Source organism: Marmota monax, unplaced genomic scaffold (genome assembly GCF_021218885.2).
Source record: "Marmota monax isolate L192 unplaced genomic scaffold, Marmota_monax_Labrador192_F-V1.1 WCK01_AAM20220418_F8-fsc00013, whole genome shotgun sequence".
Taxonomy (NCBI): Eukaryota; Metazoa; Chordata; class Mammalia; order Rodentia; family Sciuridae; genus Marmota; species Marmota monax.
Genome location: NW_026692202.1, coordinates 16,285,761 through 16,308,703, shown reverse-complemented (window position 1 = coordinate 16,308,703; position 22,943 = coordinate 16,285,761). Strand labels below are relative to the sequence as shown.

Below are 22,943 nucleotides of genomic sequence, written 5' to 3'. Positions count from 1 at the left end.
AAATTTTGAAACAAATATAAACTTATTTGAAGTTAGTGAGCTCAAGCATGTTATTGCCATTAAGTTAAAAAATTGATTTGTTCTATTTTAATTACTTGAGTAAATCATGTATACCTTTTATTTTTCAAGCTTGATGAAAGATGGCAGTGTTTCATGTATGATCTCCTAATTGTCTTTAAGAATGCTTATTTGTTAAAGAAAAGAAATAACAAGTAACATGGAACACAAAGCTAGTATCTAAAAAAGCTTTCAGATATGAAGAAAGTTGTGGGAGGCCATCCTCACACATGATTTGAGTTACCTCCCTGGCTGGGTGAGAGGCACTTAGGCACCTCTCACCCAGGCTTCCCCACCCTTCTCCAGCTTTGAGGGCTTGTCCGTGTGGAGGTGTGTCTGGCCACTACCCCAAAGACCCAATCGTGGCCCCTGACCTGGATTGCATATTATCTAAAATTTGTGATATTTACTTCATTATGGCTTTTCTGATATTTAATTCCTTTTTTCCAATATTGGTTGATAAAACAGTAAAAACAGTACAAGAAATCCCACAAAGAACATGTATAAATCTATAAATGTTCAAGTTATTTAAGCTAGATTAAGTGTGATATCTTCCCAGAGAGGGAGGAGGAAGCTGAAGGTATAAATTAGCAAGCAACTAGGTTGGTGAGAATTCTCTGACTTTTATTTCAATTAATTTTTAAAATTTATATATGACAGTGGAACTTGAATCACAGCCTGGGAGAACTGATTGACAATTACCTGAATGGAAGGCAGGAGACGTCTCTAAAGAAATGTGGGAGGACCCAACATGGCGGCCAGTGAGGAAGCAGCACTTTCAGTATCTCCACATTAACGGGATTAGAAAGACCCATTAATACGCCTGGATTCTACCTGCTGAGGAACTTCTAGCAAAATTCCCCTGAAAGGAGACCTGCCGGGAATTAGTAAGTTTATTAGAGGTGACAGTTTGTCCCAGACGAGTGAATCTCGGCCACGCGGCACAGAGGTCCAGTCCCGCCAGCCGCCACCGAACGACTGCCAGCCGCTGCCTGGCCGGCTCTGCAAAGGGCCCCCGGCTACCCGGCAAGGAGAGAGGGGTCCCCGCCCGGCCCGCTCGGCTGGGTGAACAGCCCCGCCCGCCCGGCAAACAGCCCCATCTGCGCGGCGAATGACCCCCGCCCCGCCTGCCCGGCTCAGGAGGCGAAGTGAAGGGACTCTAACCAAGCCTTTATGAAATAGCGAACTGGAAACTAAAACCAGAGATTGAGTCAGACCAGAGACAAGCCAATCCCACCCCTCCCTTCGGACATTCCGGCAAGGAGCCAGGGGCCCACCATAGCAGAGAAGGGAAGTCACCAAAGTTCGGCCAATGAAATTCCTTCCCAGTGGAATCTACTTTAGCAGGTGTGTGACTCCCACCCACATCAAACACAAACAACCGGGAAACTTCAAAAATCTCTCCATGGGCGTGACCGTAAAGGCCAAGGGACTCCCGACCCCCAACTCCTCCTACTGCCAGTGATGTGGGCGTGACTGTAGGGGCGGAGGGAAGCAGAGAAGACTCCCCACCCCCAACTCCCCCAACCGCCAACTGAGAGGGCGTGATGGTAGGGGCAGAGGGAAACAGAGGACACTCCAGACCCCCATCCACTCCTACCGCCAGCGGAGTGGTCGTGATTGTAGGGGCTGTGGGAAGCAGAGGGAATCCTCGACCCCCAACTCCCATTATCACCAGTGGCAACACCCAAGGTCTTAGCCGCCAGCTTCCGAGGGCATGCCCACCAAAGGGGTCCGAAAAAATTAAACTATTGACTCCCAGACCACAGCTCCACAGCACTGGGGCTTAGATGAATGACAGAGAGAGTGCTCAGTCATTCGGGAAATAGGGCACGCAGTGGGGCTGAAAGTGTAACCAGATCCTTGGGGAACCGCCTCCGGTGAGCAGGACCTGGCTGGCTGGCAGGAGGAAGGGGAGGAGGGGCCATAGAAGTGAAATGGCTCTGGACCAACAGGATTCAGAGACTCCCAGGAGCCGCCTTACAGGGATTGCTGTCAACACTTTGAGGGCAAAACTCAGCTCGGAGGGCACAGCTCTGCCTACAGGAAGAGAAGAAAATGGATCTCTAAGACCTAATTTTATTTCTTATTTTATTTTATTTTTTCTCCCCCCTTTTCCCTCTTTCTTTCCCCTTTCAAGTTTTATTGTACTTTCCATTCTCCTCTACGCTATCTATCTCCCTCTCCTTCTTTCTTTTCAAGAGCACCTTCCTTCCCCTTCCCCCAAACTTTCATCCCAAGCATTACGTCCTCCATTACGTGTAATTGTCTAAATGCAAATAGGTGAATGTTTTGAGGCTGTCTATAGGGCTCCTAAATACCTAGCTACTACCAACACCTTGATCCAATCGACAGTTAGTATCCCCCTTCAGTAGAACAACCTTCTAAAGTAACCAAGACATACTAACCCTTATACCTTCATAGCACCTAACCTAAAGTCCTAAGAACAAACAACAGATCACTATATGCATACAGAATTTGGAAGCCCTTTATAAATTGAATGAATCAGCTCAAAAGTACAATAAAGCCCAACATCTCTAGGCATAATGTCCCACCACAAAGGAGAGACAACAGAGATATAAAAGCCAAAACAAATGTATAGGAGAAAGCAGTTACAAAGCAGTCAAACAGAGCTGGAAAGTAATGTGAACAACATGAAAAAACAAGGGGAAAAAAGATTACAGATAATGCAGGACAACTTAAATCTACAGGTGGACCTAGAAGCATCAGAAACATGGACAGGGAAAGAAATCAAGGCATACCTAACTCAGATGGAACGGAATATTAGAGAATACATGAGACAGCAAGTCCAAACATTGAAAGTATATTTTGAAAATGAACTAAACAAACAAATTCAAACTGCAAAGAATGAGATTTACCAGGAGATAGAGATCTTAAAAAAAAACCAAACAGTAATCCTAGAAATGCAAGAAACCATAAACCAGATTAAAAACTCTAACGAGAATATTACAAATAGACTAGATCAAGTAGAAGTCAGAACATCAGATAATGAAGACAAAATTTATCAACTTGAAAAGAATATAGTAAACACAGAAAAGATGCTTAAATCTCATGAGCAATCTATCCAAGAGATATGGGATCTCATCAAAAAACGAAATTTGAGAGTCATTGGGATAGAAGAAGGCACAGAGATTCAAACCAAAGGAATGGACAACTTATTAAATGAAATAATCCTAGAAAACTTCCCAGAGATGAAAGATGGAATGGATTGCCAAATTCTGGAAGCCTACAGGACCCCAAACATCCAAAACAGTAATAGACCAACTCCAAGACATATAATTATGAAGATAGTCAACATACAGAACAAGGAGAGAATATTAAAAGCTACGAGAGAAAGGAGGCAGATTATATTCAGGGGTAAACCAATTAGGTTAATGATGGATTTTTCATCACAGATTTTGAAAGCGAGAAGATCCTGGAAAAATGTATTTCAAACGCTGAAAAATAATGGATTCCAACCAAGAATACTGTATCCAGCAAAATTAAGCTTCAGATTTGACAATGAAATTAAAATCTTTCATGATAAACAAAAGCTAAAAGAATTTGCAGCCAGAAAACCAGCACTGCAAAGCATTTTGGGCAAAATTCTACAAGAAGAGGAATGGAAAAATAGTGCCCAAAACTAACAGCGGGAGGTATCTCAGTAAAGGGGGAGGAAAATAACCAAAATGTAAAAACTAGCCAAACTAAAATAAATAAATAAATAAACATGACTGGAAGTACAAATCATATTTCAATTGTAACCTTAAATGTTAATGGATTAAACTCACCAATCAAGAGACACAAGCTAGTAACCTGGATCAAAAAAAACAAATCCAACAATATGCTGCCTTCAGGAGACTCATATGATAGGAAAAGACATACACAGTCTGAAGGTGAAAGGTTGGGAAAAATCATACCACTCACATGGCCCTCGGAAGCAAGCAGGAGTGGCCATATTCATATCGAATAAAATCAACTTCAAACCTAAGTTAATCAAAAGGGATAAAGAGGGACACTATATCCTGTTAAAAGGAACCATCCACCAACAAGACATAACAATTATTAATTTGTATGCACCAAACAATGTTGCGGCAACGTTCATAAATCAAACTCTCAGCAAGTTCAAGAGTCAAATAGACCACAACACAATAATTATGGGTGACTTCAACACACCGCTCTCGCCATTAGACAGATCCTCCAGACAAAAGCTGAATAAAGAAACTATAGAACTCAATGATACAATCAATAACCTAGACTTAACCGACATATATAGAATATATCAACCATCATCAAGTGGATACACATTCTTCTCAGCAGCACATGGATCTTACTCAAAGATAGATCATATATTATGCCATAGGGCAACTCTTAGTAAATATAAAGGTGTGGAGATAATACCATGCACCATATCTGATCATAATGGAATGAAACTGGAAATCAATGATAAAAGAAGGAAGGAAAAATCCTGCATCACATGGAAAATAAACAATATGTTACTGAATGATCAATGGGTTACAGAAGACATAAAGGAGGAAATCAAAAAATTCTTAGAAATAAACGACAATTCAGACACAACATACCGGAATCTATGGGACACAATGAAAGCAGTTTTAAGACGGAAATTCATTTCCTGGAGTTCATTCCTCAAAAAAAGAAAAAACCAACAAATAAATGAACTCACACTACATCTCAAAACCTTAGAAAAGGAAGAGCAAAACAACAGCAAATATAGCAGAAGACAAGAAATAATTAAAATCAGAGCGGAAATCAACAAAATTGAAACAAAAAAAAAACATTGAAAAAATTGATAAAACTAAAAGTTGGTTCTTTGAAAAAATAAATAAGATTGACAGGCCCTTAGCCATGCTAACGAAGAGAAGAAGAGAGAAAACTCAAATTACTAATATATGGGATGAAAAAGGCAATATCACAACAGACACTACAGAAATACAGAAGATAGGGGCTGGGGATGTGGCTCAAGCTGTAGCGCGCTTGCCTGGCATGCGTGAGGCCCGGGTTCGATCCTCAGCACCACATACAAACAAAGATGTTGTGTCCGCCGAAAACTAAAAATAAATAAATACATTAAAAAAAAAAGAAATACAGAAGATATTTAGAAAGTATTTTGAAACCCTATATTCTAATAAAATAGAAGACAGTGAAGATATCGATAAATTCCTTAAGTCATATGATCTGCCCAGATTGAGTCAGGAAGACACACACAATTTAAACAGACCAATAACAAAGGAAGAAATAGAAGAAGCCATCAAAAGACTACCAACCAAGAAAAGCCCTGGACTGGATGGGTATACAGCGGAGTTTTACAAAACCTTCAAAGAAGAATTAATACCAATACTTTTCAAGCTATTTCAAGAAATAGAAAAAGAAGGAGCTCTTCCAAATTCATTCTATGAGGCCAACATCACCCTGATCCCGAAACCAGACAAAGACACTCAAAGAAAGAAAACCACAGACCAATATCTCTAATGAACATAGATGCAAAAATTCTCAATAAAATCCTGGCGAATCGAATACAAAAGCATATCAAAAAAATTGTGCACCATGATCAAGTAGGATTCATCCCTGGGATGCAAGGTTGGTTCAATATACGGAAATCAATAAATGTTATTCACCACATCAACAGACTTAAAGATAAAAACCATATGATCGTCTCGATAGATGCAGAAAAAGCATTCGACAAAGTACAGCATCCCTTTATGTTCAAAACACTAGAAAAACTAGGGATAACAGGAACTTACCTCAACATTGTAAAAGCTATATATTCTAAGCCTCTGGCTAGCACCATTCTAAATGGAGAAAACCTGAAGGCATTCCCGCTAAAATCTGGAACAAGACAGGATGCCCTCTCTCACCACTTCTATTTAATTTAGTCCTTGAAATACTAGCCAGAACAATTAGACAAAAGAAATTAAAGGCATAAAAATAGGAAAAGAAGAACTTAAAATATCACTATTTGCGAAAGACATGATCCTATACCTAGAAGACCCAAAAGGGTCTACAAAGAAACTACTAGAACTAATAAATGAATCCAGCAAAGTGGCAGGATATAAAATCAACACGCATAAATCAAAGGCATTCCTGTATATCAGCAACAAAACTTCTGAAATGGAAATGAGGAAAACCACCCCATTCACAATATCCTCAAAAAAAAAATAAAATACTTGGGAATCAAACTAACAAAAGAGGTGAAAGATTTATACAATGAAAACTACAGAACCCTAAAGAGAGAGAGAGAAGAAGATCTTAGAAGATGGAAAAATGTACCTTGTTCATGGATAGGTAGAACCAACATCATCAAAATGGCGATATTACCCAAAGTTCTCTACAGGTTCAACGCAATGCCATTCAAAATCCCAACGGCATTTCTTGTAGAAATAGATAAAGCTATCATGAAATTCATATGGAAAAACAAAAGACCCAGAATAGCAAAAGCAATTCTAAGCAGGAAGTGTGAATCTGGAGGTATAGCGATACCAGATTTCAAACTGTACTACAGAGCAATAGTAACAAGAACAGCATTGTACTGGTACCAAAATAGGCAGGTGGACCAATGGTACAGAATAGAGGACACAGAGACCAATCCACAAAATTAAAACTTTCTTATATTTGATAAAGGGGCTAAAAGCATGCAATGGAGAAAGGATAGCATCTTCAACAAATGGTGCTGGGAAAACTGGAAATCCATATGCAACAAAATGAAGCTGAACCCCTTTCTCTCACCATGCACAAAAGTTAATTCAAAATGGATCAAAGAGCTTGATATCAAACCAGAGACTCTGCGCCTGATAGAAGAAAAAGTTGGCTCCGATCTACATATTGTGGGGTCGGGCTCCAAATTCCTTAATAGGACGCCCATAGCCCAAGATTTAAATACAAGAATAAACAAATAGGACTTACTTAAACTAAAAAGTTTTTTCTCAGCAAGAGAAACAATAAGAGAGGTAAATAGGGAACCTACATCCTGGGAACAAATTTTTACTCCCCACACTTCAGATAGAGCCCTAATATCCAGAATATACAAAGAACTCAAAAAATTAAACAATAAGATAACAAATAACCCTATCAACAAATGGGCCAAGGACCTGAACAGACACTTCTCAGAGGAGGACATACAATCAATCAATAAGTACATGAAAAAATGCTCACCATCTCTAGCAGTCAGAGAAATGCAAATCAAAACCACCCTAAGATACCATCTCACACCAGTAAGATTGGCAGCCATTATGAAGTCAAACAACAATAAGTGCTGGCGAGGATGTGGGGAAAAGGGTACACTTGTACATTGCTGATGGGACTGCAAATTGGTGCAGCCAATATGGAAAGCAGTATGGAGATTCCTGGGAAAGCTGGGAATGGAACCACCATTTGACCCAGCTATCGCCCTTCTTGGTCTATTCCCTGAGGACCTTAAAAGAGCATACTATAGGGATACTGCCACATCAATGATCATAGCAGCACAATTCACAATAGCTAGACTCTGGAATCAACCTAGATGCCCTTCAATAGATGAATGATAACAAAAATGTGGCATTTATACACAATGGAGTATTACGCAGCACTAAAAAACGACAAAATCATGGAATTTGCAGGGAAATGGATGGCATTAGAGCAGATTATGCTAAGTGAAACTAGCCAATCCTTAAAAAAACAAATGCCAAATGTCTTCTTTGATATAAAGAGAGCAACTAAGAACAGAACAGGGAGGAAGAGCATGAGGAAAAGATTAACATTAAACAGAGATGAGTGGGGGGAGAGAAAGGGAGAGAGAAGGGAAACTGTATGGAAATGGAAGGAGATCCTCATTGTTACACAAAATTACATATAAGAGTTTATAAGGGGAAAGGGGAAAAAAAACAAGGGAGAGAATTGAATAACAGCAGATGGGGTAGAGAGGGAAGATGAGAGGGAAGGGGAAGGGGGATAGCAGGGGATAGGAAAGGTAGCAGAATACAACAGTCAATAATATGGCATTATGTAAAAATGTGAATGTGTAACCGATGTGATTCTGCAACTTGTATTTGGGGTAAAAATGGGAGTTCATAACCCACTTGAATCAAATGCATGAAAGATGATATGTCATGAGCTTTGTAATGTTTTGAACAACCAATAAAAAAAAAAAGAACGTGAAATGTAAGACAAGATATCAAGATACAGTCTCCATGGGATCTATTCTCTAAGAACACATATAACTCTTATCCAGATAAAGCCCCATAGCTAAGAACACATCTCATTGAGCTACACTGCAGTATTCAGATATATTTTAGTCTTTAAAATACACTTTTTAAAAATATTTCAAAACAGCTACATTCACTCATTACCCTAAAAATATTCAATATCTACATGCAAAAATGTTCATTCAAAAATTATTCATAATAGTATTTAATAATTTTTAAAATAGATATTCACCAATATATAGAATTGAATAAAATAATAATATACATATGATCAGTAATTATAATGTATTTGGAAAAACAAATACTACATAAGGTAATATAAACAATGCATCTTGGGTAAAAGTCAAAGCAGGGTATGAATAGTATGTATTTATTATTTTCATTTTGTCTATATTTTATACACTTGAAAAATTATATTCTCATCGACAGAGTAAAATCAGAAAACTGTTAGGTAATCCTTTCCAGTAGATGGAATTATTATTAATTTTATAGTATTTAACTTATTCTGAAATCACACGTACTTATGATAATCATCAATCTATTGAGAAGAAAGCAACAAAGTCATTATAAATGTTTGATTAATGATATTAGTGGTAAATTTATCAAGATATTTCTTTGGATTATTCTGAAATTCATTTTAATAAGGTATGTTTATGTCTAGAATATTAATGTATTCTAGAATATGTTCATTGCAATATATTTAAAGCTATGTATCAATAGGGTGCTCAGTATCCAAACTTCAAGTTCTGTATTTACTATATTTTGCCAAATATTTATTCTAAATGTGATTTGCTTTTTGAAAGCTGAAATGTTAAATTTATAAAATAATCACAAGAAAGACAAATAGAGGTCAAATTTGGTGACACTTAGCATTTCTGGATAATTCTTAAGAGATTATCTTATAAATGGCCTTGAAAAATGCACAGTTTCTTAAATAGCTAATAACTTTCAGTATTTCTTACCTCTCATTTGAACAGAGTAGAATTCCTACTACCCTTCAATGCAAGGATTATTAAAAATTGTGAAGGTATTTGAGGACAAAGATTTATTCCCTTTGTCTCTCAGCCACATCCTGAAGATATCTGACCACTTTACCTACAAATATTTATCTCTTATGCCTGAAATTCTCAAAAGAGGAATGGTATTATATTGACTGTGACCCTATTGCCCTATAAATTTGCCCTTTATTTCTTCTGTTCATAAGAGAGTACATTCACAAGTAGTAACAACAGTGGTTGTGATGTAGTGGTAATGATAGCTTTAATTTTTTTAAAAATGACTTTTAAGTTTAAAAAATATCAAACATTTAAAAAACTACAATGTTTTAAAATAGGGTGCTATACATAATGATTCTCTCAATCTCATGAGTGGGTAGGAAACAATTGTATTTCCCATCATCTCTGACTAATGTTAATCAATTTCTTACCTTAACCCTTTCAATTTTTCCCCAAATAAATATCATTTTCAAGCATGTAATTTTTTATTACAAGCAAAATGAATGGAGCTTGGTTTTCTGCCAAATAATTTGCTTCCTGTTTATTTACTAAGCCTCCCTCTCTTCTTATCTTTTTCTACCTTCTACCATTTCTACCTCAGGATAAAAAAACAAAATGACATCTGGATAAATTGACGTCACTTCATGTGGCAGAGTTCTTTAAATTGCCCTAAGCAACAATAATAATAACAACAATAAAAACTCCTAAATAATTGCAAATTACATAGAAGCTGTAATAAGTACAATTAAACAAAATTCTCAGTGACCATTAGGTCACTTTCTTTTCAGTAAGTAACATTAATGCCTGAGGGATGACTGGAATTCATTTAACATAATCAAGGAGCTCTAACATACATCACACTTAGAAAATGCACTTGAACAGAGCCTCAATTGGGGTTAGACAGGGCAAAGACATACCCCATGCCCTTCTCCTGAATACTTGCACAGAGCAGAAAGAACTCAAATTGCTTTCCCTGAGAGTTTGGCAAAGACCAAGGCTCTTGCTGTGTTTTTCTATTATTCTGGAATAATTCATTAGCAAACATTATAACTTGGCAGTATCACAGATATGCATTAGAATAAAATTATTCTTCCTTTTTGTCCTTCTATTTCATAAGTAAAATACATTTACTCAGTAACTCCTACAAAAGGAAACTGCCACTTTTTAAAAATAATGTGTTTGTTATTCACCAAGTTTAATAAGATTTAGTTAGAAGTAAATTAACTAAATGCTCTCCAAAGCCAGGTATATAAGAAACTATAAGGGCATTTACCTGCAAATAGTAATTTTTATTATACTTGTTATGTGTTAGGCACTATTCAAAGTATGTAAAATATGTTAATTAACTTAATGAGAATAATATCATCACCCCTATTTTATACATTAAAAAATACGAAACCACACGGGTGCAGTGGCACAGGCCTGTAATCCCAGCAGCTCTGGGAAGCTCAGGCAGGAGGATTCTGCGTTCAAAGCCAGTCTCAGTAATAGCGAGGTGCTGAGCAACTCAGTGAGACCCTGTCTCTAAATGAAATATAAAAAATTGGTCTGGGGTTATGACTCAGTGGTTGAGTCCCCCTGAGTTCAATCCCTGGTAACCCTGGCCAAAAAAATTAGGAAACAAAGAAGTTAGGCAATACAAGTTCCCACAGTGAATAACAGCACAGAAGGTTTTCAAATCTAGGCATTCAAAGTCCATAACCTTAACCATAAAGGTGTCTTCTCTTTCAAGCATTAATATATGTGCATGTGTTTAAGAGAGGAGCAACATCATTTCTATTCTTCTGTGTGTATGCATTGATGAAGATTCAAGTACAAATAGTAGAATCTGGGGCTACTTTGTATAGTACACATGTGGGTATTTAAATATAAGTAAATTAAAATTAAGTAAAATTTGAAATTTAAAATCTTGATTACACTCACCACCTTTCAAGTTTTTGTTAACTACATGTGGCTTGAGGGACAATTATAAAGAATAATTTTTATTAATATTGCTGTTTGTTCTAAACAATAGAAAATGATTTTATACTGAAGTGTCGGCAGTTAAAAATTGAGGGAAACTGATGATTTGATGATAGAGTTCAAATATACCTATGTAACACCCGTTGTTAAAACTAAATGTAGGCAGAAATCTTCTTAAATGGTTATATTTGGTTGCATCTAATAGTTAATTATGAAAAAGAAAATTCAATCATACCCTTGACTCAAGAATAGATACGAAGTTAACAGGAGTAGAAAGATGTTAATTTAAAATATCAAAGAATTTTAAGTACTAAAGAGACTTTGTAGCTCACTTAGTCCAGTCATCTGGATTTGAAGCCAATATACTTTGAGTGACTTGCCCAAGAATTACATTGTCAAGTACAGAAATTGAGAGCAGAAAATAGCTCTCCTAAGTCCCTTTCAATGTTATTTCAATAATATACTTTCAGCTTTATGAGTTATGTGATCTGGTTCCTCATTACAATCAACTCTGACACATAGACAACTTCAGTCTAGCACCAATGCCACCTAATGTTTATTACCTAATGAATGCCCCCGCCCCAATTAGCTTTATAAATATTTCAGATTAAGAGATGGGAGAAGAAAGAAACAACTAAACGTTTTATTGTAAATTTTGTGTCTGCATTGAGTTTATAGTAGATGACAACAAAATTGACCGTGAAATATTAATTTGGTATATATATATATATATATATATATATATATATATATATATATATATATATATTGGCTTGAGGGACAATTATAAATAATATTTTTATCAATATTACTGTTTGTTCTAAGCATTAGAAAATAATTTTATACTGAAGTTTGGCAGTTAAAATTGAGAGAAACTGATGGATATTTTGTATTTTTTTTTTCTGTATTTGAAACCAATATACTTTGAATGACTTGACCAAGCATTATATTGTCAAGTACAGAAATTGAGAACTGAAAATAGTCAGCTCTCCTAAGTCCTATTCAATGCTATTTCAATAATATACCAACATCTCATTAACTCATTCATTTTTACATATTTTAGTGAAAAATATAGACTTTAAAATATATATGATTAACATATGACAACAATATCACAAGGTCATTCAAAGCAAAATGGAAGGATATTAGTGTTAATAACCCTTTATAACATATCTTTATAGCAATGTAATACACATAATCATGCAATTTTCCTTTGTAAAGTATACATTTATGAATTTGGTGTATTTGTAAAATTCTGCAGCCACACCATAATCAGTTTGAGAAGGCTTTCATCACCACACAAAAACTATCCCATATTTATTACAAATTATTCTCTCTTGTGTGTGTGTGGGAGGTACTAGGGATTGAATCCAGAGCTCTATACCACTGAGCTACCCCCAGCCCTTTTTTATTTTTTATTTTGACACAAGGTCTTGCTAAGTTGCCCAGGCTGCCTTCTGAATTTGCGATCTTGCTGTCTCAGCCTTCAGAATTGCTGGGATTACAGATGAGCCCCACTGCACCCAGCACAATTGTTTCTTAAGGTCCAGGGCTGAGGCAGATACACTGAGAGATGTAGTCTCCTTTCTTCAGCTTTTACTAGAGACAATTAGATGTCTGATTCTAGATCTTAACAACTAAGTGAACTTAATCAGAAAGGCTAGACAGATCATTCTTCATTCCCTCCTCCCTCCCCATTCTTGAGACAAGTAATCTACTTTCTTTACTATGAGTGTCTCTTTTAAGAACATTCATATAAGTGAAATCATGCAATATCTTATGTGTTTTGAATGATTTCTATCACTTAATATTTTAAAGCTCCATCTCATCATTCCATATATTGGCACTACATTGGTTTTTAATTGCCAAATTTTATGACTGTATCATACAATTTCATTGATATTATCTGTATACACTTTATGTTATTTATTATTCATCAATTGATAAAATTTAAGATTACTTCTAATTTTCTCTATTATATATTCATTTTTTGCTTGGCAACATACCTATGAGCACAACCATTGACTTATGTTAAAATTCAGCTTAAACTTTGGAGGAACAGCCATATTATTTCTGAAGGCAATAACATTATTATAAACTTTCACTAGCAGTGTATGTGAGTTTATTTCTGCTCTTCATTTTACTGATTTTAATCATCCTAGTGAGGTGAGAAGTTTTATAACATTGTAGTTTTGATTATGGATTTGATTTATTTAAGGCCAATTGTACTGAACAATTTTTCATATATTGATCACTCTGTTTTGTTTCAACATTAATTGAAATCCATTCCCTTACTCATTATTGGATGTGACCAAACACAGAACTATATTATTTTTAATTTTATATTCTATAAGTTTCTTGACTGTGAATATAGTAGTCAATAAAATTTTGAATAGATAACAATAAAAGATAAATGTGTAAAACTGCTCATTGTTAGCTATTGTTCCAAGGTATTTGTATTAACAATGATGTTCATTACCTGAAAGCTGTCTCCTTGGGCCCAAAACAAAGAAGCAGGTGCTAAGAGATCCAGAGACCTGTGCTCTGTAGAGATCAGTTGATCTGGAAAAATGAGAAGAAGAAGAAAAAAAAAAAACTAGTCAGACTTTTATCATTTTACTAATAACAGCAAGAGTGCAAATCATAAAGTATGTATTAAGAAAATAAAATGCAAGTTCTGAGATTAGTGATTCAACACATGATGACTTGTAGCTGAGGTTCTTACCTGGGTCCAATAGGGGAAGTGCAAATGTAAAAGCTAAAGACAGTAAAGCAAACTGGATTCACAAGAGAAAATAAACTCAGCAATAAATGGTGCAGCAAAGAAACATACAGAAACCCAGGAAAGACAGGGGTAGGAAACAGAAAAATATTATTCAAGCCTGGTGCTTTTGTGAGGCCAGGATAACAATCAGAGCAAATGCAAAGGAACTGATGCATTATCAGTGGTAAACAAGGAAGGATTACAGTATGTTCCAAGAAGTAGGTAACTTAGAACTAAGAAACATGAGAAGATAAAGAGGGGGAAAAACTGTAAAAAGACTAGGATGTATATTTATATCTCTGTGTATCCTTGGTTAAAACATTTTCTAACAAGAGAAGAGTCTGTTGATAAAAGAAGACCACAACTACAGTACATGAATCCATTTTTTTAAATAAACATACATATTCTATGCTCAGAGCTCTTTTAATACGATTGTTAAAAACATGTTTAACATATTAAACATTGGTCATACCTAAACACATCACCATCTTCTTGCCTAGAATGCAATCAATCATCAAAATAGTTTCCACCAGGCAAGGTGGTGCATGCCTGCAATCGCAGCTACTCAGAAGGCTGAGGCAGGAGAATCCCAAGTTTGAAGTCATCCAGGAAAACTTAATGAGGCCCTGTCTTAAATTAAAATCAAAAGTAAAAATGCCCAGCAAGTCAGGAGCCTGAAGCAGGAGGATCCTGTGTTCAAAGTCAGACTATGCAAAAGCAAGGCTTGCTAAGCAACTCAGTGATACTCTGTCTCTAAATAAAATACAATATAGGGCTGTTGATATGGCTCAGTGGTGGAGTGACCCTGAGTTCAATCCCTGGTACTCAAGAAAAAAATGTTTGATATATTAAACATTGATCATACCTAAACACATCACCATCTTCTTGCCTAGAATGCAATCAATCATCAAAATAGTTTCCATCAGGAAAAGTGGTGCATGCCCGCAATTCCACCTACTCAGAAGGCTGAGGCAGGAGAATAAAAAGGGCTGGGGATATAGTTCAGGGGTAGAAGACCTATGGGTTCAATCCCCAGAAGAGAAAAAAAATAGTTTTATGTGATATTATGAATTTGTTCATTAACTAGCTAAATATAATCATTCTATAATATTGTGTGTATTTATATATGTGTGTATATTTATTATACACACACTCTTCAAAACATTATGTTGATCATGATAAAAACACACACAAAAAGTAAAATACGTGAATTAAAATTTTTATAAATATTCTGGGAATGAGTGACAGGTATGCTTGTCTGAAAAACCACTTTGAATTTAAATGCAGCCTCAACAGCAGAGTTCACATGTGCAAGACTCTGTCCAGTTTGCTAACTACAATTTCTCAAATGAGCATTACTGTATCTGATATTCAAAAACTATGCATTGAATGACTGGTACTGAGAAAATGGCACTCACATGTTCTAATTTGATTAACAAGAAGTTAAACATACACAGAATGCAAGCATCTCAACTACATAGTAATACAGCACAAATACAAAGACCCATACAGCTACAGACTTTGCAAGAACATTGTTCAACCAATCATGTAGACTCTAAGTATACAGGATTTGAAGAACATCTGCAACTTGTACTGTGATCATTTATTTTATGTGTCAATTTGGCTGGAGTATGGTGTCCATTCATTTTGTCAAACACCAAAAACGTTTTTTTTTTTAAAGGAATCAAATACATATTGTTCTGAGGTTATTTTTTTGGATGTGATTTATATTTACAATGAATAGGTTTTGAGGAAAGCAGATTAACCTTCAAAACATTACAGGATTTCATTCAATTATTTTAAGGCCTACAAGCATTGACTGAAATTCACTGAAAAGGAAACTCTCCACAAGCCTTCAACATAGAAACCATGCCTGAATTTCTATTCTGATGCACTGAAGAGTTCAGACTCAAGACCAAAACTTTTTTGAGTCTTACTTGAATTTCTACCTATCAGCTCACCTTATAGATTTTGTACTTGCCAGCTTTCATAGGTTTGTAAATCAATTACTTAAAATAATTCAACTTACTCTCTGTCTCTCTTCTCCCACAGCCTAAACTACTACCATCTTTGTCCAAGTCAGCTTCTACTCAAGATTATTTACATGTTTTGTTGCTTATGTCAGTCTAGAGAACTCTAATTCTCTTGTGATACATTTCTAAGTGATTGTCATCACCAAAAAGTCTTACTTTCAAAACCTTTTTATGTAAAGTCCTTTAGCTCCTATACACAATAATATATTAGTGACAATACCATGTTTCCCAGTCAATAGAGAATACAAATTAGTCCCTAACATCAGTGGGATATTGTAAAGATAACTGAAAAAAATTATAAATTTATTCTGTAATCTCTAGGGAGAAAAGATTCTATATGAATAGGGAGTATTATCACATTATTCAACTACACATAAATATTTTAATGCTTCGTACCAAATAAAAACCAAGTATTTCCATAGCACTAGAGGAATAGAAATTGCACTAATATGAAAAGCAATCTGAGAACCTAAACATGCTGAATTTTTTAATTACAACATTTAGATGGTTTAGTAAATGTATGTGGCTTAGGAGCTTTATCTGCTTTCTGTGTCTTAGGATGAATCTTAAAAATAAGATAAGTAGAGAGAAAAATAGTGATAGCTTAACAGGTTAAGCAATTTAGAAATAGGACAAATTACTATCTTAATTATTAGCTCATATTGCTCCCAATGTATTTTCAAGAGAGAATTAAATTCTACCCTATTAATTAATTCACATCAATATCAGAACATGTTTTTTTCCTAAAAATGAGTAATAGTCACTGAATTCATCATGATTCCATGATTTGGACTTTTTTACTGTGATACTGAACAGGCCACTGAAAATTCTTTAAACTTAAAAGCTCATAATCGCAGGCTGTGAATAAATACACACACATAAACACACAAGTTTAGTGAATGGATATATAAACATATAAATAAGTTTATTATAATTTAAAAAATAAGATGTTCCTATATCATTTGACAATTACAGGGTAAAAGAAATTGTAGAGAAACATTTAGGACACTTGTATTATTCTAGTGGATTTCAAATGTCAGATTTGCAATAGTATATATTCACTATTTGGCTGGAAAAGGAAAAAAGCCACTAAATTTAATATCCATTGATACATAAAGGTCTATAGTATCAGAGATGACTTTGGGTTTATTTTCAAAACAAAGGATACTTTAAAGTGTTACATCCTTTGTACATTTCACAATTATAATTATAATTGACAAATCAGTGATGGATGTCACAAAAAATCAGCAATCATTTTGAACAGAAATGTCAATAGGAAAATCATATTATTTTGAAATCAAATGAATATTAATTTTTTGTGCTGAAAATAAACATTCATAAAACTACAAATATAAATAAAATACCTAAGGCTAAGGATCATGCAGTATAATGGGAAGTAGGATTTTATTTGCAAACACAAATCAGTGAATGAGAGCCAATGCTCTATCGTTGCTGTGATAACGTCATCTGAGAGATAAGCCAAGTGAAGCCAAGAGAATTAAAAAGGGAAATAACATTTACAATAAACCCATCTTCAATGCTGTCAATAGGGATACTAAAATCACCTAAGATTAATAGGCTATGTGATTCCACAGAGAGTTGAGAAAGAAAATCTATAAATTCATTAAGAAAACTTGTGGTTTCTCAAAGAGGTCTGTAAATTAAAAGTGTTGTTGAAGCTGTATGCTAAATGTAGATAGATATATAGAAGGGGACACAATTGAGATGTTTTGATTTTGTAGCAGAATACATTAAAGAAATTATTTAGTTCTAACCTTCACAGGTTAAACAAACTTTCACTACATAAGTTATGGATATAAGAAGATTTGTGAAACCCCAAATTGGATTTTAATTGCATGGTAGCCTTATTATCCAAGTAAATCCAAGCCGTTGTTAGAATGTACACTTTAGAACTGACTATTCAATGTTGAATGTAATTATTCATTGCTATATTGTTTTATTATATTATACTACAAATAATTCATTCTAAAATACAGCTTTACATCTTTTTTTAATTTATGAATTTGTGCATTTGAAGATTTATACTATTTAATGTACAAATATGACAAAAATTCTCAAACAAAAGTAATTATATATCTCAGGAAATGATTTCTCTCACTTTTTCTGTTAATACACATTAAAGCATCATCTTTGTATCTGTAATTTTATGTAACTAAACCACTGGAACATTCTAGTTAGATGTGACATAAGAAACAGGCATACTATAAGACCATCATTACTGATTAAAAAATTAAAAAACTAAGTCATAAATACATAAAGCAAATTTACTCATATTCCCATGAATTGTTAGTTTGGAGACAGGATTGGATTACAGCTCTATACAATTTTTATTACAGTATGATATTTTCACAGTACTCACTTTCTTCCTTTTAATGATTTAATATACTTTATTTTACAATTTACTTTGAATATAGAATATATAAATTTTCATACAAAAAACTTTAAAAACTGCCACTTGCTATTTTTCATGCAATTTGTGTATAAAAATATTATTTTCACAATGAAACATGAAGAGGCTAAAGTCTAGGCACACTTTAGCATCTTTAATAAACTTACAAGTAAAACTCTTGACATCCCATAACCATAGAAGGTTGCTGGGTTTGGAGGCTATGATGACAACTAATACCCCAGTTGTGAATAACCTCCAATCATTGCCTAATAAGAAGGTCAAGAATAAAAGCACAAAGGAACTGGAAAAGAACAAAAGGCTCATGAGAGCCAACTCCCACTGTATCACTTTGGCCTTCAACTATAATTTTTTATATTATTTATTTATTCTAATTTATTATACATAACAGCAGAGTACATTTCAATTAATATTATACATAGAGAGTATAATTTTTCATGTCTCTGGTTGTACACAAATTAGAGTCACACCATTCGTGTTTTCATATATGTAATGATGATGTCCATCTCATTCCACCATCTTTCCTACCCCCATACCTCCTCCCTTCCCCTCCATCCCCTTTGCCCTATCTAAATTTCCTCCATTCCTCCCATGCTTCGTCCCCTGCCCCATCCCAATTATGTATCAGCATCCTCATCAGAAAAAAAAAATAATTCAACATTTGCTTACTTCACCGAGCATAATACTCTCCAACTCCATCTATTTACCTGAGAATGCCATGATTTTATTCTCTTTTAATGCTGAGTAATATTCCATTGTGTATATATACCACATTTTCTTTATCCATTCATCTACTACAGGTCAACTAGGTTGGTTCCACAATTTTGCTACTCTGAATTGTGCTGCTATAAACACTGATAAAATACTCTTAGATTTCATCTCATTTCAGTCTGAATGGCAGCTATCACAAGTGTTGGCAAGGATGTGGGGGGAAAGGTACACTCATACCTTGCTGGTGGAACTGTAAATTGGTACAGCCAATATGGAAAGCAATATGGAGATTTCTTGGAAAATTGGGAATTGAACCATCATTTGATCTAGCTATCTGACTCCTCTGTTTATACCCAAAGGACTCAAAAACAGAATACTTTAATTTTTAATGTATTTTGTTTTGTTTTTAGATATAAATGACAGTAGGGTGTATTTTGGCATATTATACATATTTGACATGCAATCCATTACAATTTTGATTCCATTCTTGTTGTTGAACATGATGTGGTGTTATGCTGGTTATGTATTCCTACATAAGCATAGGAAAGTTATGTCTGATTCATTCTACTGTCTTTCCTAATCCCAGCCCTGCTCCCTTCACTTCAATTACCTTTGTCTAATCCAATGAACTTTTATACTTCAATTCCCTACCCTTCATAGTTATGGTTTAGCATCCACATATCAGAGAGAACATTCAACCTTTGGTTTGGGGACAGGCTTATTTTACTTAACATGATGTTCTCCAGTTCTATCGATTTACCAGAAAATGTCATTTCTTTCTTCTTTATAGCTGAGTAATATTCCATTGTGTATATATTCATTCATCTGTTGAAGGGCACCTATGTTGGTTACATTGGCTGGCCATTATGAATTAAGCTGCTATAAACATAGATGCTATAAACATCTATAAACATAGATGCAGCTGTGTCACTATAGTTTGTTGATTTAAGTCTTTTGGGTATAAGCTAAGAAATGGGAGAGCTGGGTCAAATTGTGGATCCATTCCAAGTTTTCTAAGGAATCTCTATATTGCTTTCCAGAGTAGTTGCACCAATTTGTAGTTTTACCAGCAATGTATGAGTGAACCTTTTTCCAGACATCTTCACCAACATTTATTGTTACTTATGTTCTTGATAATTGTCTTTCTGACTGGAGTGAGATGGAATCTCAGTGTAGTTTTAATTTCCATCTATCTAATTGCTAGAGATGTTGGACATTTTCTCATGTATTTGTTAACCTATCATATTTCTTCTTCTGTGAAGTGCCTTTACAATTCTTTTGTCCATTTATTGATTGTGTGATTTGTTTTTATGGAGTTTAGTTTTTTGTGTTCATTGTATATCCTGGAGATTAATGCTGTATCTGAGGTGCATGTGATAAAGATTTTCTCCCATCCTGCAGGCTCTCTGTTCACGTATTTTATTGTTTTCTTTGCTGTGCAGAAGCTTTTTAGTTTGATACATATGTGACATGCAATCCATTACAATTTTGATTCCATTCTTGCTGTTGAACATGATGTGGAGTTATGCTGGTCATGTATTCCTACATAAGCATAGGAAGGTTATGTCTAATTCATTCTACTGTCTTTCCTAATCCCAGCCCCGCTCCCTTCACTTCAATTACTTTTGTCTAATCCAATGAACTGTTATACTTCAACTCCCTACCCTTCTTAGTTATGGTTTAGCATCCATAACTGTTATATTATTGATTCTTGATTTTACTTTGTATGCTTAAGGAGTCTTATTGTGGAAGTCTGTTTCTTAGCTGATACAATGAAGATTTGGGCCTATATTTTCTTCTGGTAGGTGCAGGGTCTTTGTTCTAATGCCAAGGTCTTTGATACACTTTGAGTTAAGTTTTGTACAGGATGAGATATATGGGTTTAATTTCAACATTCTACATATGGATTTCCAGTTTTACCAGCATCATTTGTTGAAGAGGCTATCTTTTCTCCAATGTATATTTATGTTGCCTTTGTCTGGTATGAGATAACAGTATTTATATGGGTAAAATATAAATGTGTGTATAAATGTGTGTATAAACCTGTGCCTTCTATTTTGTTCCATTGGTCCTCAATTCTATTTTTTTGCCAATACCATGATGTTTTCATTACTATAGCTCTGTAGTATAATTTAAAGTCTAACATTGTAATGCCTCTGCTTCAGTTTTCTCATTGAGATTTGTTTTGGCTATTCTGGGCCTCCTATTTTTCCAAATTAATTTCATGATGGACTTTTCTATTTCTATGAAGAACATCACTGGAATTTTAATAAGAATTGCACTAAAGCAGTATAGCACTCTTGGTATTTGGCCATTTAGAGAATATTAATTCTGCCCATCCAAGAACATGAGTTGTCTTTCCATTTTCTAAGAGCTTCTACACTTTCTTTATTTAGAATTCTGTAATCTTCATTGTAGATGTCTTTCTCTTGTTTTGTTAGATTGCTTGTCACTGTTTTAAGCTATTGATGAATGGGGTAGTTTTCCTGATTTCTCTTTCAGTTGATGTGTCATTTATGTATATGATGCAATTGATTTATGGGTGTTAATGTTGTATCCTGCTACTTTGCTAAATCCTTTATGAGTTTAAGAAGCTTGTTGGTGGAGTTTTTTGGGTTCTTCTAAGTATGGGAGCATGTCTTTTGCAAATATGGTTAGTTTGCACCCTTTTTTTCCTATTTGTATCCCTACAATTCAGTTTTTGTTTCTAATTGCTCTGGCTAGGCATCAAGGACTATTTTGAATAGAAGTGGTAAAAGAGGATATCCCTGTCTTGTCCCAGGTTTTAGAGGGGATACTTCCAGTTTTTCTCCATTTACAATGATGTTTACCTTGCAATTAGTACAGAAAGCTTTTAATGTTCTTACTATCCCTAGTTTTTCTAGTGTTTAGAATACAAATGAATGCCGAATTTTGTCAAATGCCTTTTAAGCATCTATTGAGATCTTGTCTTTAAGTCTATTGGTGTCTTTAAGCATCTTTAAGTCTATAGATGTCTTTAAGCATCTATTGGTTCTTGTCTTTAAGTCTATTGATGCTATGAATTACATTTATTGATTTCTGTATGTTTAACCAAACTTGCAGACCTGGAATAAACCCTACTTGATCATGGTGCACTATCTTTTTAATATGTTTTTGTATGTGAATTGTCAGGATTTTACTAAGAATATAGCATCTAAGTACATGAGGGATATTGGTCTGAAGTTTTCTTTTCTTCATATTCTTTGGTTTTGGTATTAGGTTGACACTAGCTTCACAGAATGAGTTTGGAATGGATGTTCCTTTTCTATTTTATGGAATAATTTGAGGAGTACTGGTAAAAATTCTTCTTTGAAGGTGTGGAAGTACTTAGATAATTTAGATGGAATCTATCTGGTCCTGGACCTTTCTTTTTTGGCAGGCTTTTTTTTTTTTTTTTTTTTTTTTTTTTGTACCAGGGATTAAACTCAGGAGCCTTCATTCACTGAGCCACATTCCCAGCCCTATTTTATATTTTATTTAGAGACAGGGTCACTGAGTTGTTTAAAACCTTGCTTTTGCTAAGCTGGCTTTGAACTCATGATCCTACTGTCTCACCCTTTTGAGCCATTGGGATTACAGGTGTGTACCACCATGACAAGCTTATTGGTAGGCTTTTGATGGAATCTTCAGTTTCATTGCTTGAAATTGATCTGTTTAAATTGTATCTATCTTCCTGGTTCAATTTGGGTAGGTCATGTCTCTAGAAATTTGTCAGTATCATTACAATTCTGTCCTTATTGAAGTATAACGTTTCAATGTAGTGTCTGGTTAACA

General features: G+C 34.8%; 1 long non-coding RNA gene across 1 annotated transcript in view; it reads right to left on the bottom strand.

Annotated features, from left to right (window-relative positions):
- LOC131423714 (uncharacterized) overlaps window positions 1–22,943 on the bottom strand; it is a 74,918-nt gene that overhangs the window by 14,101 nt on the left and 37,874 nt on the right. Inside the window, exon 2 of the long non-coding RNA XR_009225628.1 lies at window positions 13,692–13,774. This is a non-coding gene — a long non-coding RNA (uncharacterized LOC131423714). The remainder of the gene's footprint in view (window positions 1–13,691; window positions 13,775–22,943) is intronic.